This window comes from Ovis aries, chromosome 18 (genome assembly GCF_016772045.2).
Source record: "Ovis aries strain OAR_USU_Benz2616 breed Rambouillet chromosome 18, ARS-UI_Ramb_v3.0, whole genome shotgun sequence".
NCBI lineage: Eukaryota > Metazoa > Chordata > Mammalia > Artiodactyla > Bovidae > Ovis > Ovis aries.
This window is the reverse complement of record NC_056071.1, coordinates 9,634,396-9,658,380: the sequence shown is the minus strand read 5'-3', so window position 1 is coordinate 9,658,380 and position 23,985 is coordinate 9,634,396.

Sequence of the window (23,985 nt, the reverse complement as noted above, 5' to 3'; positions counted from 1 at the left end):
ATTTTTGTCTGCGAGCTGGTCTCCCTGCCTCAGACTTGGGCAGGTGCCATGTGACACTTATTTTTTGTCTCCCTACTGTGTACACTAGAGTGCTTGTTTGAGTGCTCAGTCGTGTCTGACTCTTTGGGACTCACCAGGATTATAGCCCTCCAGGCTCCTCTGTCCATGGGATTTCCCAGGCGAGAGTGCTGGAATGGGTTGCCATTTCCTTCTCCACATCTCCTGCGTCTCCTGCATTGGCAGGAGGATTCTTTACCACTGCACCAACTGGGAAGCCTATGGGCACAAGTTGCCAACATTTGCTGCTTACAAAGATCTTTGAGGAAATTAGAACTGGGACTTGGAAGAGTGAGCTTGGATTCTGGAGAGGCACAAATAGTTCAGTCATCTCTTTGACTTTCAGTTTACAAATATCTGGAGATTTTCAGAGAATTTATAATTTATTCTGTTCAGAATATAAGACTAAACAAAATGAACAATCTTGAGAACTTCCAAACAAAGTTTGTCACAATTCTACTTAGGGGGGAAATGTGACTCTCTGGTGGGATCGGATTCCCTTGGAAACCGAAGAAGGCTTTGATTTGGAGTTGAAGGAAGGGAAGGGATTTTCATTGCAGCCTGAGTTCTCCAGGAGATATTAATATATTGGTACGCCAAGGTGGCTTATTGTTGTTTTTAATTGTCATTATTAGGTGTCATTTTTAATTCTTGCTTGGTTGCCATCATCACCCCCTCCAAATTCTACCTAAAGCTGCGTGGAAAGAGAGAGGGAGACCCACTAGCTTTTTGACACTTTGTCCAAGTGCCGAGCTAGCACAAACCCACCTGGGTTCTTTGGTTCTAAGTTGGCCCTTTTCCCTTGGTAAGACCGTTCCTCCAACCTGATGCTTAATAGGCGATCCAGACAACCAGTTGCAAATGGTTGTAGAGAGAACTAAGGGGGAGCGCTTTCTCAGTGACCAGCCCAGTTGTACACAACTGATGCTTCTGCTTGCTCCATCCTGCCTCCTAAGATAAACGTGGGTATATGGGGACGGTGAGGGGAGTCACTGTTTGGAGAAGAGGAAGATATAGCATTTGCTCCACTTTACTGAGATTCTGCTTAGACTCTCCTCCCTGCCCCGGATTCAAACTAACCCCGTAGATTCTTATATTTCAAAGTGATTCATAGAACTAACATACTTTAAATAAAAGTGCCCTTGCTTGCTTAGAATGACCCCTTCCTGTCTACTCTTGTTAGTGGAATTTCACTCTGCCACTTCTGTAGGGCACAGAGTTTGATGTGAAGTGTTGCCAGGAGCCTGGTTCAGATTTCTAGATATTGCGGCACCTTCCAAAAGTGCATCTTCTCAAAAGTCGTCTCACCTGCAAGGCAACCCCTCTGTCTGACTTCCCATGTATATGGCTGCTGGTGACTTTTAGCCACTGCTGCCCTAGGCTCACCTCGGGGAGGTTTGAATGATCCAGTCAGACCCGGATAATTTGTTTTCACAGGCTGGGATGGGCTGAACTATTGACATTAAAAAAAAAAAGCATTCTAGATGATTTCAATATGCTTCAGGTTGAGACTGTCTGCGTGAAGACTTTTTTGAAAAACAGAAAGCATTAACAAGGCTTTCCCCCTTATTCTCCAATTTCAGTGCCTGAAAATGGCATTTTTATAAGTCCCTGCAGATGAGAAATAGAAAAGGGCCTGTTATCTAATAAATTATTGCATCAGGCATGCAATGTGTCAGCTTTCAGAAGGACCTGGGAAAAAAACGATAGCTTCTAGATAGAGTAAGTTGCTAATCTTAGTTGCCACAAATACTCTTCTTTCCAATAAAAAAAAAGCCAAGGCTCTTGTTTCAACAGGATTTTAGGGTCTTTAGTTTGATATACCCTTGCAGATGAGCCAATGAATGGTCCTTTTGTAGCGTGTTCAGTGAAGAGTTTCTGAGATGGTAAATAAACAGATTCCCTAGAGTTATTGCAGAGAACACTGTGTTTGACTGCCAGGTACATAAAAAATCCCTCAAAGGCAGACACAATGCTCTTCTTCATTTACACTAACAGCTGAACCCCTGGTAGGTATGTCTGTGGTTGTTTATCTAAAGTAGCAAATAAAGGCCAGCGTGGGTTTTAATCACTTATCTACGAAGAGTCGGGATTAAATGCAAATCCTCCTGAAACACTGCCTCACCAGTTTTATTTTAAGGCCTGGTGAGTCTTTCTCCATTCTTTGGAAAATGAATTTAGGTGTGTGAAAAGTGATAAGCAACAGTGTGTGAACTTCTCTGCTTGACCACCACACAGACATACTATGGATAATCGGCTATTGCAGGGCAAATTTTCCCATCACAATACCCTATAAAAGTGTTCAAAATCCCACAGAAGAATGAACAGAAGGCATGAAATCCAGTTGTTATGGAAATCCATCCTTGGCCTCTCAATGAAGAGAAGACAACTGGATCCATCTAAGTTAAAAACTTTCACTTTTGCATAGTTGGGTGTTTTCGTGTGTGTGTTCTGTCTCTCAGTTGTGTCTGACTTTTTGGGACCCCATGGACTCTAGCCTGCCAGGCTCCTCTGTCCATGGGATTCTTCAAGCAAGAACACTGGAGTGTTCAGAATACTAAACTCCCTTTCCACGAGATCTTCCCAGCCCAGAGATTGAACCTGTGTCTCTTGCATCTCCTGCATTGGGAGGCAGATTCTTTACCACTAGCGCCACCTGGGAAGCCCACTTTTTTTTTTTTTTTTTTAATGACTCCTAGCTGAACTGCTTCCCTGGAGGCTCAGCTGGCAAAGAATCTGCCTGCAGTGCAGGAGACCCCAGTTTGATTCCTGGGTCAGGCAGATCCCCTGGAGAAGGGATAGGCTACCACTTCAGTATTCCTGGGCTTCCCTGGTGGCTCAGCTGGTAAAGAATCTGTCTGCAGTGTAGGAGACCTGGGTTCAATTCCTGGGTTGGAAAGATCCCCTGGAGGAATGCATGGCAACTCACTCCAGTATTCTTGCGTGGAGGAGAATCCCATGGACAGAGGAACTTGGTGGGCTACAGCCCATGGGGTCACAAAGAGTCACTCAGTCATGTCCATGACTGAGCGACTAAGCATAGCACAGCACAGATAAACTGCCAAATAACATTTATTGCTCGGAGAAGGCAATGGCACCCCACTCCAGTACTCTTGCCTGGAAAATCCCATGGATGGAGGAGCCTGGTAGGCTGCAGTCCATAGGGTTGCTAAGAGTTGGATACGACTGAGTGACTTCACTTTCACTTTGCACTTTCATGCATTGGAGAAGGAAATGGCAACCCACTCCAGTGTTCTTGCCTGGAGAATCCCAGGGACGGGGGAGCCTGGTGGGCTGCCATCTATGGGGTCGCACAGAGTCGGACATGACTGAAGTGACTTAGCATAGCAACATTTATTGCTACTGAAGTAGAATCTCCAGCTTAGAAGGAACCTCTCTTCAACAGTTCCCAAAATATATTACTTTCCTTCTCTGAGGACACCGTGCTTGAAGCTTTCTCTTTAGGTCACCTCATCTGGGGCACTTTAAAAAACAGATTGTTTGGTAAATGTATTGGATGGGAGTCCCTGGATTGAGGCCTGGGGGTCTGCATGTTTTACAGGGCACTCAAGTGTACCTTACCAATCTGAAGGGAAGTCAGTACCAGCTTAGACCTCGCTCATAGGTTCGATGTCAGACCACAGTGGGTGGATCGGCCGGACCCCACTCCCCCTCCCTCCAGAATCCTTGAAACCCTTTCCATCCTTCATGGTCTGGGTATTTTCTTCAGAAAAAAAAATGATCTGGAAACACTTCTGCCTGTAGAAATTACTAACTAATAAGTGGATGATGACCGCTTTCTCTGCCCTTCTTTTGGAAGCTGGTCCATAAGGATGGTGTGATTTTTCTGAGACCTTGTGTGCGGTATGCCCTGTGTCCTGTTCTGCAGAAGCTGTCATCACTGGTCCCAGAGGAACTGAGTGCCTCCTAGAGTTCTCAGCAGATTTACAACTTGAATAAGATTTTACTTTAAAAAAGCCTGAATTACGAACCCCAAGTGCATGGCGAAGCTCACCAGACCCTGATACTGGGGAAGCACTTTGCAAAAAACAAAAACAAAACACAAAAAACTTTAATGTAGAAATTACCTGGCTTTGGACCAGTGAGCCGCAGGAATAAGTCCCTTCCCATTTTTCTCCTCCCCCGCCCCTGCCATGACTTCCTGCTGGGGCTGGCTGAGTCACACTGTGGAGACGCTGAACTGTTCAATGATGTGAGAACTCAGAGTTACAAGAAAGAAAGAGAAAGCAAGGAAAAAAAATCTTAGGGGAGCAGCCAGCAGAGTGTTCCTGTAAAAATGTGTTTACATAAAAATCTGGAATGCTTGCTTTTCTTGAAAAAGTGAAAAAAATCTAGCAACACTGGGGCTGCTCCCGTGGGGCGAGGGCTGCCCAGTGATGAGCTGGGTTGGGCGCTGTGTGACTGGCTGTGATTCTTTTCAACCCCTGAAGTCCTTTTCCTTAATTTTATTTTTATTGAAATACAGTTGCTAGGCAGTATCATATGCTACAAGTGTACAATATAATGATGACCGTGTATGCGAGACAGCAAAAGAGACACAGATATGTAGAGTGGACTTTTGGACTCTGAAGGGGAGGGAGAGGGTGGGATGATTTGGGAGAATGGCATTGAAACATGTATACCATCATGTAAGAAATGAATCACCAGTCTATGTTCGATGCAGGATGCAGGATGCTTGGGGCTGGTGCACGGGGATGATCCGGAGGGATGATGTGGGGTGGGAAGTGGGAGGGGGGTTCATGTTTGGGAGCTCATATACACCCGTGGTGGATTCATGTCAATGTATGCCAAAATCAATACAGTATTGTAAAGTAAAATAAAGTAAAAATAAAAATTAAAAAAAGAAACAAACAAAAAAAGATTCACATATTTTAAGATTGTACTCCAATTATAGTTATTATACATATTGGCTATATTCCCTGTATTGTGAAATCTATCCTGATAGCTTATTTTACATCCAACAGCATGAACCTTTTGCTTCACTTCCTCACCTCTATATTGTCCATTCCCCACCAGCGGTAACCACTAGTTTGCTCTCTATATCTGTTAGTCTGCCTTTTTGTTACATTCACTAGTTTGTTTTAATTTTTAGATCCCGTGTACAAGTGATGGATAGCATTTTTATTTCTTCTTCTGACTTATTTCACTTCGCATCATGCTCTCCAAGTCCATTCATGTTGCCTTTTTTTTTTGTAACTTTCGAGTTTTGAAAAAAAAAAAAAAAAAGAGTGTTTTTTAGGCGCCGTGGGTAAAGATCAAGGGAGACGAGGAGAGTTTGAATCAGGAGTGTGTGAGAAAGGCTTGGAGTAACACAAAGCCAATGGATGGCGGGCAGTCGTTGTGAAGTGGGACAGGTGACCAGCTCTGTGTGGGGTTTTAATTTTACTTGTCAGCTTGGCTGGGCTGTGGTGCCTAGAGGTTTGGTCAAGTTTTTTTTTTTAATCTATTTTTGTATTGAAGGATAATTACTTTACAGACTTTTGTTGTTTTCTGTCAGACCTCAACGTGAAGTGTCAATGTTGCTGTGCAAGTATATTGCAGAGGTGACTAACGTCCATAATCAGCTGGCACAGTGTCAAGAAGACTGCCCTCTATACCGCGGGGGGGACTCACTGAGTGGTTTTAAGGCCTCAAGAGCAAAGTCTGAGGTTTCCGGGAGAAGAAGGAATTCTACCCCAAACGTGCTTGAGGCGCCAGTTTGCTGGTCTGAATACAGATTTTAGACTCAGGGCCATAACATCAATGCTTGCCTGAGAATTTAGCCTACTGTCTTGTGTTTGGGATATCATAGTTGCCAGCCTAACAGTTCTATAAACCAGTTCTTAAAGAAACACACACACACACACACACAAATCCTAGTAGTTTGTTTCTCTGGAAAACTCTGGCCTATACAAGTGTCTATTTCCATGTTTGTTCAGGGATCCCCACAGGATCAGAAAACGGATCCGCAGATGCAGTATGTGGTCCATCGTCTCAGCATCATGATTCCATTACATAGCCACCCAATTGCTTCCTGCGATATGTCCTGGAATCCCAATACATCCCCCATAGAAGCAATATTATGAATTACAAACAATTTTAAAACCACCATTTGGAAACAATCTATCCTTGGACTGAGGAGTGCCTAGAAAGAATAAATGAGATGATGTTCCAATACAGAAACTGGAACCTCAATGCCTGCCTCTCCAGGGTCCACTTCAGGGCACTCACTCCATCCTTCAACATGGTCAGGACAACAATTTTTCAGCACTGCCTATGGTATGCCATTAGAGAGTTGGCTTTGTTATGCCTTATTTGCATTAGATTTTTTTAAACTTGAAATTGTTTCTGTCAAGTTTGACTATCAAGTTCTTATTTTCTGGTCCTGTCAGTAAATTATTTTTTTGTCTGATTCTGAAATGAAACCTAACATTTACATGCTGATTTTCTGCCCCCGAGGATTTTCCCAAGTATGTATGAAAGTTGAGACCATAAGGAGAGTTCCAAAATTCTCTAAACTATATAACTAAGCAAGTTAAAACAAAATAAGCGACCACATTGTAAGTTTCTCTGAAACGGTGTCTTTTTCATTTGTTTTTCTATCCCAAACACCACCATTATATCACTTTGTAGTTTACAAAGCAATACGTCTTTTAAAAGGTAATTCAAGTGGTCATCATGGGTTAGGAAGTATACAAGATGCTGGGCATTATGAAATGGGCAAGGGACACAAAGATAATTCAGTCACTACCTTTTAAGAATATCAACTTTCCAAGCGATTCATCCATTGATCCACCCATGCCTCTGGTTGTCATTCAGCGTATTTCTTAAATGCCTACTGTATGTCAGAGACTTTGTTTGATGCCAGTCATACCAAAATGAACAAGGGAGATAAGATAGCCATCATAAATTTCTTTCTGGATTTGATAGTCTACTAGATGGAAAAGGTAGCTAAAGTAGACATAACAATAAAATACACATATGATGACAAATGAAGAGGAGAGTGCTAAACAAGCAGGGAGTATGGGCAAAGAGATAGGGCTGCAGGTGCTGGGAGGGTTTCCTTGGAGACTAGTGTATCTCTGCTGAGACCCTAAGGTATTCATGAGATGAAACAAGATGGCCTAGCAAAATATAACATTCAAATTTGGCTCAAGAAGTAGAAAAATGATAGAACAGATATCCTAAGGAAAATTTGGGAAGATAATCAGTGATCTATCATCTTTAAATAGATGTCCCAACCAGACAGCTCTTTTGGCTAAGTGTGATGTGAATTTTAAAGAGTGGGTAGCCACTGTGTTATTTATACCAGTGCTCTTCAAATTTTAATGTACACACTAATCACCTAGGGATCTTGTCAAACTGCAGATTTTAATTCAGTGGGTCTGGGGAAGCAAGCAATTTTGCAGTTTTAACTGCTCAGGCAAGGTCAATGCTACTGGGCTAAAAGTCGTGCTTTGAAGCACAGTGCTTTGGATCAATACAAACCAAAGTTTCTCAATTCAAGCTATAAAACTTGAAGAGCCTTAATTTCAAAACCTGATAAGACAGTGCAATTTTGTTAAAACTCAATTTAAAAAGGTATTAACAAATTAAGTTTGGCAAATATTAAAAGAATAATATACTAACAGAATTTTTAAAGAGATTCAACATTTGGACTTTTACTACCAAAATTAATTATGTCAGAAAATATTTTATTCAATCAATGGACACCCAAAAGGCATTTTTTTTAATTCAGAAGCTATTACTAATAAAATCTTTATGTGAAAATATATTCAAATATGATAAAATGTTTATATTAAAAGCAACATAAACATTATATTAAATGGTAAAATACTGAAAACATTTTATTAGATTCAGATACAATGCATTACTCTATTACTATAATTATTTAGGGCCTTCTCAATGGCTAAGTGGTAAAGAATCTACGTGCAACAGCGGAGAATCAGGAGATGGTGGTTTGATCCCTGGATTGGGACGATCCCCTGGAGTAGGAAATGGAAAACCACTCTGGTATTCTTGCCTGAAAAATTTCATGGGCAGAGGAGCCTGATGGGCTACAGTACAAAGGATCACAAAGAGTCAGACATGACTGAGCAACTGAGCATGCATGCATCATTAGTTACCATTCTTTTTTAGGTTTTAGCTAATGCGATAAAGCAAGAAAATGAAGAAAATTGAGTTACTCACTGAAAAAGAAGAGATAAATTTATCCTTTAGCAAAAGATATGATTGCATCCTTGGTAAACCTGAGAGAAGCCACTAAAACCTAGCTATTAAAATCTAGAATTAATAAGATGATATGAATAATTAAAATTAATAAAGTAATGTGGATTAATATTCATAAATTCTCAATTATAGTAATCATTAGATGACTGTGGGAAGACAAAAATGCGTTAAAAATAATAAAACAGAAAGTACAATTCCAAGAAAAACTTTAACAAGAAATCATAGTACTTATGTGAAGAAAATTTCAAAATCTTATTGAAGGTCAAAAACAAATGGGAGAGAATAGTGAGGAATATTTTTATTATGCAATATCATAGAATTTCAAACATTCTCAAGTCAGCATCTAAATTTGATATAATTATAATTAGAGCTCTAATCAGTTTTCCTGCTGATGAGTCAGGCATGTGACAGAAGGAATTTGAAGTTCACATGGAAAAATAAATATTGAAACTTGCCAGAAAATATTCCAAAAGAGAAAGGAAGTATAAAAATAAACTAATTAGACATTCAATGAAGAGTTGAATAACCTTAGCATGGGAAAAGGCCTTCTCAAGAGACGTAAGGAATCAAGCAGCTCTAAAGACAACAGAGATAGCCTGGGAAGATATATTTGTAATACATATGACAAAGAGTTAGTTTACAAATCCTAAAATCTTATGAGAGACAAAAATATAAAGATGAGAAATGGATATGAGCACAAAGCTCAAGGAAGAGGAAATCCTGACTGACAATAAATAGTAAAAGATGCTGAACTCATCTCACTATTGAAGAAGCTACAAATCAAAATAAAACGATATTTTTATCCTTTTTACTGGCAAAACGAAAACAGCAATAAAATAACATTAAAAAGTAGCAAAATATAATATTATGAAGGACTATACAAAAAAGGTCTTAATGACCAGTATAACATCACTCACCTAGAGCCAGCAGTTCTGGAGTGTGAAGTCAAGTGGGCCTTAGCCAGCATCACTATGAACAAAGCTAGTGGAGGTGATGGAATTCCAGCTGAGCTATCTCAAATCCTAAAAGATGAGGCTGTCATAATGTTGCACTCAATATGCCAGCAAATTTGGGCAACTCAGCAGGGGCTAACAGGACTGGAAAAGGTCAGCTTTTATTACAAACTCAAAGAGGGGCAAAGCCAAAGAATGTTCAAACTATCCTATAATTGTGCTCTTTTCACGTGCTAGCAAGGTAATAACTTCCCTGGTGGCAAGGTAATGCTCATAACCCTTCAAACTAGGCTTCAGAAGTATGTGGACTGAGATGTTCCAGATGTAGAAGATGGATTTAGAAAGGCAGAGGAACCAAAGATCAAATAGCCAACATTCACTGAGTCTTAGAGAAAGCAAGGGAATTACAGAAAAACATTTACTTACATTTCATTGACTATGCTAAAACCTTTGGCTGTGTGGACCGCAACAAACTGTGGAAAAAACTTTTAGAGATGGGCATACCAGACCACCTTACCAGCCTCCTGAAAAACCTATATGTGGGTCAAGAAGCAACATAGAACCAGACATGGAACAACAGGTTGGTTCAAAACTGGGAAAGGGGTACATCAAGGCTGAATATTGTCACCCTGCTTATTTAACTTTTATGCAGAGTACCTCATCTGAAATCCTGGGCTGGATGAATCACAAGCTGGAGTCAAGATTGCCGGGAGAAATATCAACAACCTTAGATACGCAGATGGTACAACTCTAAAGGCAGAAAGTGAAGAGGAACTAAAGAGCCTCTTGATGAAGTTGAAAGAGGAAAGCACAAAAGCTGGCTTAAAACTCAGCATTCAGGCTGGTATCAAGTCTACAAACAAGAAATGCTGGAGGGGAGTGGAGAGAAGGGAACCCTCTTACACTGTTTCTGGGAATGCAAACTAGTACAGCCACTATGGAGAATGGTGTGGAGAGTCCTTACAAAACTGAAAATAGAACTCCCATATGACCCAGCAATCCCACTGCTGGGCATACACAGTGAGGAAACCAGAACTGAATGAGACACATGTACCCCAGTGTTCATTGCATCACTGGGACCTGGAAGTGCTAGGACATGGAAGCTACCTAGATGTCCATGGATAAGAAAGTTGTGGTGCATATACACAATGGAATATTATCCAGCTCTTAAAAAGAATGCATTTGAGTCTGTTCTAATGAGGTGGCTGAAACTGGAGCCTCCTACACAGAGTGAAGTTAAGTCAGAAAGAAAAGCACCAATACAGTATATTAACACATATATATGGAATTTAGAAAGAGGGCAGCGATAACCCTATATATGAGACAGCAAAAGAGACTCAGATATAAAGAAGAGACTTTGGACTCTGTGGGAAAAGGCGAGGGTGGGATGATTTGAGGGAAAAACACTGAAACATGTGTATTACCATACGTGAAACAGATGACCAGTCCAAGTTTGATGTTTGAAACACGGCACTCAAAGCTGCCCTACTGGGACAGCCCAAGGGAATGGAATGGGGAGGGAGGTGGGAGTGGGGTTAGGGGCAGGGGGACACATGTACACCCATGGCTGATTCATGTCAGTGTATGGCAAAAACCACCACAATACTGTAATTAGCCTCCAAATATAATAAATAAATTAATTTAAAAAAGAATGTTTCAGAAGTTCATATGAATTAACTAAGATAAAAAAATTATTCTAAACATTGAGAAAAGAGAGACAAATCTTGGCAATGGTATATTTTAATATCCAGAAGATTATGTTAAATTAAAAAACTTACCCCCCCCCCAAAAAAAAACCCTCAGCATTCAAAAAACAAAGATCACGGCATCCGATCCCATCACTTCATGCCAAATAGAAGGGGGGAAAAGAGGAAGCAGTGACAGATTTTATTTTCTTGGGCTCTAAAATCACTGAGGACGGTTACTGCACCCATGACCTTAACAGACACTTGCTCCTTGGAAGCTATGAAAATCTAGACAGTGTATTAAAAAGTAGGCCATCACTTTTCTGACAAAGGTTCATATAGTCAAAGCTGTGGTTTTTCTAGTAGTCACATACGGATGTGAGAGCTGGTCCATAAAGAAGGCTAAGTGCCCACGAATAGATGCTTTCAAATTGTGGTGCTGGAGAAGACTCTCTTGAGAGTCCCTTGGACAGTAAGGAGATCAAACCAGTCAACCCTAAATATTCATTGGAAGGACTGTTGCTGAAGCTGAAGCTCCAATACTTTGACCACATGAGGTGAAGAGCTGACTCATTGGAAAAGACCCTGCTGCTGGGAAAGATTGAGTAAATGGAGAGTGGGGAGCAACGGAGGATGAGACAGTTGGATAGCATCGCTAACTCAATCAGTGGACATGAATTCAAGCAAACTCCAGGAGATAGTGAAGGACAGGTAAGCCTGGTGTGCTGCAGTCCACAGGGGGCAGAGTCAGCCTTGACTTAGCAAATGAACAACAGTGATGAAGGATGTGGGCAAATGATATCATTTATTGCTGATAGAAGTATAGATTGTTACAACCTTTTTGGGGAACAATCTAGAAATATCTATACATTTGAAAGTGCATGTGCCTTTAGACTCAGGAGCCCCCCTTTGGGAAGCCTATACTTTTGAAATAAAGGCATCAGTATATAAGGACTCACATGCAAGAAAACTTGTAATAGCTTAATTTTTACTTGCTAAGAAAGAAAAAATAAAAGCAAGGAAAGAAAAAACAAAAGAAAAATCGTGAATATTTAGTAAAAACGAAATATTGCAGTAAATGATGGTGTATGTGCAGCAGGGAATATTTTGCAGCATTGGAAAGAATGTGTTCTGTTTCTTTTGATCTAGATCATGTTCATGACATGGTAAACTGACAAGTGCTAGTTGCAGGGTAGCATGAATAATGGAATCCCGGGTCTGTAAAAAATAAAGACTTCACATTTGTGCGTGTATATATATATACATATATATATATATATATATATGTATGTTTGCATATGTTTGACATGAGCATGGAGAAAGGTGGATGAATTCAGAGAAAGCTCTTTTGGCCCGATTATATCTAAGAAGTCAATAGTGCAGGGTTTTAGGGGGAACAGATGAGAGGCTTCTTTTCCTGAAACAAAACAAAACAAAACAATCATTACAACAGATCCCAATGCAAACATAGCATCATGACTCACTGTTAATTAATAAGAGAAAGTAGGGCAACATTCCAGGTAAGGGGGACAGTCTAGGACACAGCTTCCAGGAAAAACTGGAATCATTTCAGAATAAGTAGAATAGCAGTGGCATCCCACTCCAGTACTCTTGCCTGGAAAATCCCATGGATGGAGGAGCCTGGTAGGCTGCAGCCCATGGGGCTGCTAAGAGTCGGATGTGACCGAGTGACTTCACTTTCACTTTGCACTTTCATGCATTGGAGAAGGAAATGGCAACCCACTCCAGTGTTCTTGCCTGGCGAATCCCAGGGACGGGAGAGCCTGGTGGGCTGCCTTCTATGGGGTCGCACAGAGTCAGACATGACTGAAGCGACTTAGCAGCAGCAGCAGCAGCAGCAGCAGAATATATCTTAGGAATAGCCTTGTAGAGCAGGTTGGTGAGTTTGGCCTGAGACTAAAACCAGACACAAGGAAGCAGTTGACTATTTTTAAGCCAGGGAGAAGCCAGACCCGATTTGGCTTTCAGAAATGATTCTTGCAGTGGGGCGAGCAGTGGACTGAATATGGCAGAGAGTGAGAGAAGACCCGTGCAAGGCCTGCTACCACAGTTCATGCCAAAGATCTGGGCAAGCAGTTGGGGATGAAGCAGCAGGTGGACACGGAGGACCCTTTTGGAGGTGAAATCTACAGCCTTTGTGATGAGTTGGATGTGGGTCATGTGGGGGAAGAAACTGAAGTGAACCTGGCCACATGGCTTGGTGCATTAACAGAGGCAGGGGAGGAACAGGAGGAAGTGGGTCAAGCGGGGAGGAGAATGACTTCTGTTGGCTGAATAGTCTCTGCCCTGTTTTCCCCTTTAATGTGCAACCTCCTTGCCTTCACGGCCCTGTCTCCTCTGACAGTGGCACCACTGGAGTATTTGATCCTTGTTTGAACGGTTTGGGTCTGATGTGTCAGTTGACAAATCAGTCGCCCTGATTTACACACTCCCAAGTCTTGGAGGAAACGCCCATTGCAGTGGCAAGCCTGTTGGCTTTTCCTTGCAACATGCAGACAACATCCATTGCCAGATGCCCTTCTACCCCAGGGCAGATTTTCTAGCTGCTGTAGCCATTTCAGTTCAGCTAAAGCAGCCCTGCTCCCCCCAAAACACACACACACACACACACACACACACACACACACACACACACACACACACACACAAACACTCCCCTATTCCTTCCAGAGATGAACCCCAGTGCCATCCTGTTGTGCTGCAGGATACAGGGTGAACGCTGCCCACGACTCAGAGAGGAGACCTGTGTTATCAGTGTCTGCCTAGCAACTGAAAGGTGACACGGGGGGCCTTCTTTTCAACCCATTTCCTCTTGATGAGAGGAAGGGATTCTCCTGCGAGTTATTACCTGAAATAATACCATATGGTAAAATGTAAACAACATCTGCATATTCATGTAATAATTTCATCTGTTTAATTAGTTCCAGCAAAGCAGTTTACCCTCTGAGGCCCTTGCTGTCAGCTCGGCGCTCATACATCCAGGGCTGGCTGTCGGGCTTGACAGCCTTCCATTGTTCATTCTCGGCTTGCACCCCAGCAGCTACCGTAAGTGACTCTTCCACGGGGTGGGGCGTCTGTCCCCACCAATCCCCACGTGGAGGTGGGGGAGCTGTCAGCTTGGCATAGGGCTTCTAAAGACAGACTTGAACGATCAGGTGACTCTGGAAGGAAAAGACAGATAAGGTATTTATTTCTTGTACTTCCCTAGTTTGGATATGAGTTTGAATGAGCTCGCGTGGTAAAGAGGTTTCAATTCTTGGCACCTTGACCCTTTGGGAAACATTGAGTCTGACCAACGACACTGCAGAACTAAGGTCCTCATCCCATTTTGGTCCATCTCAGGTATTTGACAGCATGTTCCCTGGTGGCTCAGCTGGTAAAGAATCTGCCTGCAATGCGGGAGACCTGGGTTCGGTACCTGAGTTGGGAAGCTACCCTGGAGAAGGAAAAGGCTACCCACTCCAGTATTCTGGTCTAGAGAATTCTATGGACTGTATAGCCCATGGGGTCGCAAACTGTTGGATCGACTGAATGACTTTCACTTTCTTTTCTTTTTTTAGCAAAACCTGTATCCTACAAGCTCAGGGCATCCATGAGGTACAGAAGCTAAACGCTGGACAGTGAACACACACACACACAAGCACACACAAAGATACAGACTTGTTGGCTGTGCTTCTATCGTATTTTTATTGCTCATTTCAAATACACTATCAGTTTTGTTGAGGTGTAATTGACAAATAAAATTGTGACATGTTTAAAATGTACAGATAATGATTTGATACGTTTATGTCCTGAGAGGATTCCTGTGTGCTGTTCTGTGTTTAGTCATTCAGTCATGTCCAACTCTTGGCGACCCCACAGACTGTAGCCCACCAGGCTCCTCTGTCCATGGGGATGCTCCAGGCCACAATAGTAGAGTGGGTTGCCATGCCCTCCTCCAGGGGATCTTCCCAACCCAGGGGTTGAACCCAGGTCTCCCTCACTGCAGGTGGGTTCTCTACCATCTGAGCCACCAGGGAAGCCCCAGAATACTGGAGTGGGTAGCGCATTCCTTCTCCAGGGGCGAAAGGATTCCTACCACGGAGTTAAGTAAGATATCCATCTGGACTGTCTTTTTAAGTTGAAGCAGTTTGTCTTTCCCTTTCCACCCTAGAATAGAGTTGAAGTGATGTTTCAACTCTCTCCTGTTTCTTATTATCTTCGAAGATATTTGTGTATGTATTTATTTAGCTGTGTTGGGTCTTAGCTGTGGACACAAGCACATTCTCTGCATCCCGTGGGATCTTGTCTGCATCACGTGGGATCTTCCCTGCATCACGTGGGATCTTGTCTGCATCCCGTGGGATCTTGTCTGCATCCCGTGGGATCTTCCCTGCATCACGTGGGATCTTCCCTGCATCACGTGGGATCTTGTCTGCATCCCGTGGGATCTTCTCTGCATCCCGTGGGATCTTCTCTGCATCGTGTGGGATCTTCTCTGCATCCCGTGGGATCTTCTCTGCATCACATGGGATCTTCCCTGCATCCCGTGGGATCTTGTCTGCATCACGTGGGATCTTCCCTGCATCCCGTGGGATCTTCTCTGCATCACATGGGATCTTCCCTGCATCACGTGGGATCTTGTCTGCATCACGTGGGATCTTCCCTGCATCACGTGGGATCTTGTCTGCATCACGTGGGATCTTCTCTGCATCATGTGGGATCTTCCCTGCATCACGTGGGATCTTGTCTGCATCCCGTGGGATCTTGTCTGTATCCCGTGGGATCTTGTCTGCATCACGTGGGATCTTCCCTGCATCCCGTGGGATCTTGTCTGCATCACGTGGGATCTTCCCTGCATCCCGTGGGATCTTGTCTGCATCACGTGGGATCTTCCCTGCATCCCGTGGGATCTTGTCTGCATCCCGTGGGATCTTCCCTGCATCTCGTGGGATCTTCCCTGCATCATGTGAGGGCTCTCTAGTTGTGCCATGTGAGCTCCAGAGCTCGTGGGCTTCAGTACTTGCCTTGCCTGGGCTTAGCTGCTCTGTGGCAGGTAGGATCTTAGTTCTTGACCAGGGATGGAACCCCGTGTCTGCTTCACTGCAAGGCAGATTCCTAACTGCTAGACCACCAGGGAAGTCCCTTGAAGTTTTTTTAGGTCTGAGCTTATCTCCTGCAGGTCTTGTTAAAATGCAGATTTTGATTCAGTTGTTCTGATAAAGAGTCTGAGTTTCTGCATTTCTAACAAGCTCTCAGGTGATGCCAGTGCGACTGGTCCATGAATCACAGCATACATAGTGAGGATTTAGACACCATGTTCATTTTATAGATGAGAACAAAGAACAGAGTCTATGTGTGGTGTCCAAGGTTAGCCAGCTCATTAAAGATCAAGCCAAGATGATAACACTTTATTTGAAACCCACAGCTCTTCACTTATGGCTGTTATTTACAACAAGAAAAAGAACCCTTTAAAAAAAAAATCTCTTCCACATGCACAAAAAGTGCAGTGCTATTGCATCTTGAGAAACATATAATTAACATATATGTAGCCATAGATATCAGCTTTTTAACAGTCAATGGTTTCTTTTCATCCATACTGGCAGGTTGACATAAAAAAGAGGGGTGGTAAACTTGATCGCTGTGGTTGCTTCACTTTCTGAGAAGGATTCCAGGATACGATCAGACATCAAGAGATGAACAGTTCTCATGTCAGAGAATCTGAAATCAGCTAGAAACCAGGAGATATCTTGAAGTAGCCTGCGAAGAATCTCAGATATAAGCTCTCCACTTTGACATCTCAGTCGGATTATTATCCCGATCTGTTTTGAGAATCTTTTGTAAATAATAAGGAAGTAACTGAAACTTGGGACATTGTGTGATAACAGGCTAAATGTTTCTTACATCTAATTTCTTTCTTATATTGACCCAAAGTAGCTCCAACATTTGAGGGTGACTCTACTCCCTGGAACCATAATAATTACTGGAAATTGGATGCAAAATTAGTAGAAATTTGCTGTCTTTTCCTGGAGAAATGGTAATGTCCAAAAAGATAAAACCCTAGGGCCTAGAGCTAGAGTTGAGTGATTTATTTATTTGTTCTGTATCCACACATTCATATCTAAAGCAATGTTACTTTAAATAATATGTTTATACCATAGCTACTTTATCATGGATCAGGTTGGTTTCAACTTCAAACATAAAAGGACCATCACTCTTGCATGTCAGCCATGAAGACTGGACCTATCCACCTTCAAACTAGCTTGAAGTTATGACTTCACTGTCACTGCACTCGGCATTTTCAGTGATTTTTTTTCCCTATTCTAGGAAGAAATTGTACCACTAATGGAAACATTCTTTTCCCCCTCAAAGTACAATAAGATCATTCTTTTACGTTTCTCCTTCCATTAAGTGGCTCATATGTAGAGATTTTTACGCAGCCCTAAAGTGATGCCTAAATTAGTGCTCAGAAAAGTCAATTATACTTTTAAAGCTATGGTCTGTAATTGTTATGGTCTTCTTGTGCATGTATCCAAATTGTTTCTAATGGGCATTTCAGGGCATGAAGGTTAATGGTATCTTAGCCAGGCAAAAATGCTGGCCAAAGCAGGGTTAATTTATCAAAATAACTTTGCATGGCATTGTTTTCAAAGCAGTTTTAGTGGTCTCCAGGTCTACTTAACTCAGATCTTGTCTTTTACAGGGTTTTTAAATGGAGATATACTATTAAATTGTTTTAGATTAATATAGCTCTTTTAGATGGTTCAGTATTGAATTTATCCAAATTACAGATTTTCCTTCTAGTTTTAAAAGTGAAAAGAATAGCAAAGATGAAAGCATATCTAATTAAGTGGTGTTTGATCTCTTATTCTGTCAGTTCTTTGCTTTTTTCCCTCCCCTCCTAATCTTGACAAGGAAAACTCCCATGTCCTGATTTCCTGGCCTCTGACTAATCCAATGGTATTCACCATGGCGTTGGCCATGATCAATAACTAATTATTAAACCAGCATTTCTTTCCAGGGCTCCTTGTTAAAAAATTGCTTTTGGCTGAGAGAGAAGGAAAAAGGTCGTCACTCTGACATGGTCGTGAGTCTTTCAAAATCCAGTGGGCCATCCAATTGAATTACTGTCCTAAACTAATTGATATAAATTTGAACCGAAGAATGCTTGTTACTGCAGAATCTCATAATGATATCCTTGGAAAGAAAACACTGGGGGGAAAAAAAAATCCCAGCACCAATTACAAAGCTTCCATACTCCACTTTAGAAGAGAAATCAGAAACACATCAAGTTGGGGTGAAGGAGCAGCTGGACATAGTTTGATGGCAGGTTTAGACTTATCATACCTATGATATTATGAACACTGAGAAAGTTTCTCTCTTCTAGTTTTGTAGTCATGAAGAGACAGAGTCTTTTGATATATTATTTAACTTCTGTACTGATTATAACTTGTGAAGCATTTGAGTGATGGCTGTCATTTTATTGTTACCTAAGGCTATGGGTTTGGCCCAATCCCATAAGATGTTGCCTTCTGAAAGACAGTACTTTGAAAAACCGAGATTGTAGAAAGACCAGCGCAAAAGTATCACAAGCATTTAAAAATACACTATTTCTCCTGGTCACCATCCATCCCCCTCCATCAAGTGGTGAATGACAAGAGTCTGAAGAAGGTAGCTTCTTGCATGAAATCTTTTATGTTTGCCTATTGATTTAAACATAACATTAGAATAAGACATCCAGCAGATAGGTTTGTTTTGATGAAGAGTTTTGATTTGAAGGAACTGCTTTAATTGAGCTGTAGAGAGAGAGAGATTTCCCCCCTCTACCACATTGTGAGCAAAATCTGTTAGGCTGCTGTTTCCCATCGTGTTTTGGGAGAGGATTTGCTCTATAAGAATGACGCTTCCTCTGTTATGGTGATGTTGTAGGGCTGACTACCCCATCAGGTCAGGTCAGCCTTGCTGCCAGTTTCAGCCATTCTCCCAGTACTTACCCTGGACTTCCCTGGTGACTCAGACGGTGAAGAATCTGCCTGAGATGCAAGAGACCTGGGTTCAATCCCTGGGTTGGGAAGATGCCCCGGAGAAAGGAATGGCTACCCACCTCTGGAGAACTCCATGGACAGAGGAGCCTGGTGAGCCACAGTCCATGGGGTTGCAGAGTTGGACACGACTGAGTGATTAACACTTTTACTTTCAAGTACTTCCCCTATTTGAGATGGAAGCGCCTAGAAATTTCCTTCTCTCTCAGTTACTCTCAATCCTGTCCTGAGAACACTTTGAAAATTCACATACAGTGGATTTCCATTTTCTTAAGTTGCATAAAACTCATGAATTATTTCCTTCTTCCCTCTTTTTTCCCAGTTCTAAAAACAGATTTTCAAGTGACACTTTTTATAGGGAAAGTTCATTTCAGTTTCAGTTCAGTCACTCAGTCGTGTCCGACTCTTTGTGACCCCATGAATTGCAGCACACCAGGCCTCCCTGTCCATCACCAACTCCCGGAGTTCACTCAGACTCACGTCCATCAAGTTGGTGATGCCATCCAGCCATTTCATCTTCTGTCATCCCCTTCTCCTCCTGCCCCCAATCTCTCCCAGCATCAGAGTCTTTTCCAATGAGTCAACTCTTCTCATGAGGTGGCCAAAGTAACTGGAGTTTCAGCTTTAGCATCAGTCCTTCCAAAGAACACTCAAGACTGATCTCATTTAGAATGGACTGGTTGGATCTCCTTGCAGTCCAAGGGACTCTCAAGAATCTTCTCCAACACCACAGTTCAAAAGCATCAATTCTTCAGTGCTCAGCTTTCTTCACAGTCCAACTCTCACATCCATACATGACTACTGGAAAAACCATAGCCTTGACTAGGTGGACCTTAGTGGGCAAAGTAATGTCTCTGCTTTTGAATATGCTCTGTAGGTTGGTCATAACTTTCCTTCCAAGAAGTAAGTGTCTTTTAATTTCATGGCTGCAATCACCATCTGCAATGATTTTGGAGCCCCCAAAAATAAAGTCTGACACTGTTTCCCCATCTATTTCCCACGAAGTGATGGGACCGGATGCCATGATCTTTGTTTTCTGAATGTTGAGCTTTAAGCCAACTTTTTCACTCTTCTCTTTCACTTTTATCAAGAGGCTTTTTAGTTCCTCTGCACTTTCTGCCATAAGGGTGGTGTCATCTGCATATCTGAGGTGATTGATATTTCTCCCGGCAATCTTGATTCCAGCTTGCGCTTCTTCCAGCCCAGCGTTTCTCATGATGTACTCTGCATAGAAGTTAAATAAGCAGGGCGACAATATACAGCCTTAATGTACTCCTTTTCTTATTTGGAACCAGTCTGTTATTCCATGTCCAGTTCTAACTGTTGCTTTCTGACTTGCATACAGGTTTCTCAAGAGACAGGTCAGGTGGTCTGGTATGCCTATCTCTTTCAGAATTTTCCACAGTTTATTGTGATCCACACAGTCAAAGACTTTGGCATAGTCAATAAAGCAGAAGTAGATGTTTTTCTGGAACTCTCTTGCTTTTTCGATGATCCAGCGGATGTTGGCAATTCGATCTCTGGTTCCTCTGCCTTTTCTAAAACCAGCTTGAACATCAGGGAGTTCACGGTTCACGTATTGCTGAAGCCTGGCTTGGAGAATTTCGAGCATGTAGTGAAAGTAATCTGTAGCATATAACCCTATTTTGCTATGTCTTATTTGACTCTCTCAGTTCTGTGATACCCTGTGATATGACATAATGCTGGGGGGAGGGGTAACTGTTTTTAATTACATAAACTTTATTTTGAAAATCAAAATCAGTGTTCCTTTAGATATTCTCCGAGTGAAGTTTGTTTAGATAGCATGATCATTCGATCACTATAGAAAACTGAGGATCATGGAGTTATAAGGTTTTACCGTATAGGCTTCCCTGGTGATTCAGATGGTAAAGAATCTGCATGCAGAGACCTGGGTTCGATCCCTGGGTTGGGAGGATTCCCTGGAGAAGGGAAACACTACCCACTCCAGTATTCTGGCCTGGAAAGTTTCATGGACTGTATAGTCCATGGGAGGGCAAAGAGTGGGACATGAGTGAGCGACTTTCACTTCATTTCAACCATAACTACGGTCAACATTGAGTCAAGAGGGAGGTTTGGTCCTTTGCCCATATTTTAAAATTTTGCCTTAAAACAATATGATAGGCACACACTCCATTCTGCTTACACAGATGAGGGAACTGAGAGCTATATGCTGTGCTGGGCTGACTCCTTGTGACCTCATGGACTGCAGCCCACCAGGCTCCTCTGTCCATTGAATTTTCCAAGCAAGAATACTTGAGGGGGTTGCCATTTCTTTCTCTGGGGGAATCTTTCCAACCCAGGGTGCGAGCCTGCATCTTCTGCATTGGCAGGCAGATTCGTTACCTCTGAGCCACCAGGGAAGCCCCATTAGTACTTGCTCAAGATTCTAGAGGTCACAATAGCAAGATGTGAATTTGAACTCAAACCTGAGCAAGCCCAGAGCCTCAGTCCATAGTGTAGCGCTGTGATTATAAGTTGAGGACTCAGGAGGTTCAGTCACTGGGAGGCCAGGTGCCAGTGGACAAGTATTTCCTTGAGCTGGAACGCTGGGATGGGCTGGGAGTGGTCACAAGGTCTATCAGAAGCAGGAAGATGGCAAGGCAGTAAGGTCAGGACAGGCCTGGTGTCTAAGAGAGCATCTGTGCGACATCTTCAGGAAAAGGATTAGGGACTGGCATGAAAACAGAGATTCTCTGAGTCTTCAAAAGGAGTCTCTGAGTCCCCAAGATTGTGGGTCTCAGATTTCCCTTTTTCCAGAGGGAAAGACTGTCCCACATTACCTGACATATTCCAGCTAATCAATGACCTGTTACCTAGGGAGTTTAAATAGAGACTGAAGTAACTGACCCTTTGGAGAGAATTCACTTGTTTCAAGGTCATCTCCAAGTAAAAGTGATGCTAACTAAGGGAGAAAGGAGAGAAACAGTGAGCAGCGTGTGGGTGAGGGAGTCAGAGGGGTTAGGGGTTGCAAGGGTCAGAGGAGCAGAGAAAGAAGGAAAGCCCTCAGAAATGACAAAGAGCCTCAGAGAAGGATGGGCTAGTTGCAAGTATTACTTCTTCCTGATCCTAATCCTACACTATTTTTTACTGCTCCTCTCTCCTAGAAGCGGTACCCAGCTTGGAAGAGGGGCCCATGATTTATCTGAGAGCCTGCAGTGGTGGGGTGAGATGGAGACTAGTCCAGGTGAAAGGTAGGCTACATTTATTGATAGAAATAAGACCCAGCATATGAGTTTTATCACCACACTTGCAAATAGATTGCAATTTCTTATACAAAGAGGACTCAGATTGAAAATAAAATTCAACCTTGGGTTATTTACAAGAAACATACATACGATCACATGGTAACAACAACAAAAGGAAAGGAAAAGTTCAGCTGAAAAAATACAAAAGGAGGAACAACGAAGCCTCATGATTTTAATACCAAAGTGCAGCTCCGGGTGTAGGGACTGAGGGGAGAGAAGAAAGGAGGCCACGAAAGCAGGGAAACCACACTGAAGATGTAATGATATGAACCTTCGAATCTGGAGAGCATTGTATTGACAGCAAATGTATATATTTATACAAGGAACAAAGTCTGCAAAATATGAGAAAGAGAATTGTACTGGGGAACTATAACTCATTAAGCAGGCAAAAATGAACAGTGTTGAAAAATCAGAAGACGATTAATATTTCAAGGCTATGTCAAAGCAGCCATTGCATATGAAAAACCTAAGCTCCCAAACACAATTTTGGTAACTCTCAAAGAATTTGGTCTCACCTTCCACTTAAACTGGAGTTAATTGCTTAACTGTCTCTTCTACTAGACTCCCAAGTTAAAAAAAAAAAAAAAAAAGAGAACAACCATGTCATTTGTATTTGTGTTTCCTTGTGGCAACCAGCTCTATGCTTTGTACAGGAAAAAGGACAAAGAAGTGCTTTTATATCACAGAAATGTAAACTGCTATGAACCCATTTGTCAGGAATAGCACACAAATGGCGCAACTATTAATATTTCTTTCTGTCCTTCCCCGCCTCGTATCAAAGAAGGTCACATCTTTCTCCAGCGATGTGCTTCTCCATCATGTCCAACTTCACTGCGAGCCTCCTTCCCACTTGCTTCACATTAAGTTAAGTTCTTGCCTATTTCCAGGATATTGACCTGTGCGCACCTCTCTGCACCTTCTTCTTTCTCATCCAAAACTATCTCCCTTTCATCCTTCAGATGGCACTAGACACAGCACCTTTCCTCAGAAGCCTTTCTTATTGTTTTTAAATGGGTCAGGTCTTTGTTTTTATCATGGCTCAGATGGTGAGGAATCTGGCCGTAATTCAGGAGACCCAGTTCGATCCCCAGGTCGGGAAGATCCCCTGAAGAAGGGCATGGAAACTCACTCCAGTGAGCTTGCCTGGAGAGTTCCGTGGGCAGAGGAGCTGGCAGTCTGCAGCTCACGGGGTCACCAAGAGCAGGACTCGACTGAGCATCTTTCCCTTTCACTAGTTTGTTTTTATCAGGGATGGTGAGACGTGCAGATATGGAAGCGAATGCCGCGAGGGAAGAAGTTTGTGCCCGCAGATGCTGAGAAGGCAGGTCATGCCATGCAGGGCCACCGAGGGAAGCGCCAGTGTCAGCAGGAGTCAGGCAGAGCAAGTGAGGAGACGTGGGCAAGGCAAGCAGGCTGCCCGGGCTCAGGTTTGCCCGGTGTGAATGACTCCAAGGGGCTCTGGGCCACACTGGCTTTCTGCACGTGTCTGGTACCCAGTCCCTGGGTGGTTAGGGTGAGTGGATGGTGGCCTAAGAGGAGCTTGAGAGCCAGATAAAGGGGAGGGTTGAGGAGTATGGCTTTCGATTGCTTGGTTAGCATATGAAAGTAGAATTGGCTATCCGTGAGAGAGACAGTCTCTCCAGATCACCGAGGCTCCAGGTGGAAATACGTGTGTGCTCAGTCATATCTGACTCTTTGTGACCCCATGGGCTGTAGGCCACCAGGAGCCTCTGTCCGTGGGATTTTCCAGGCA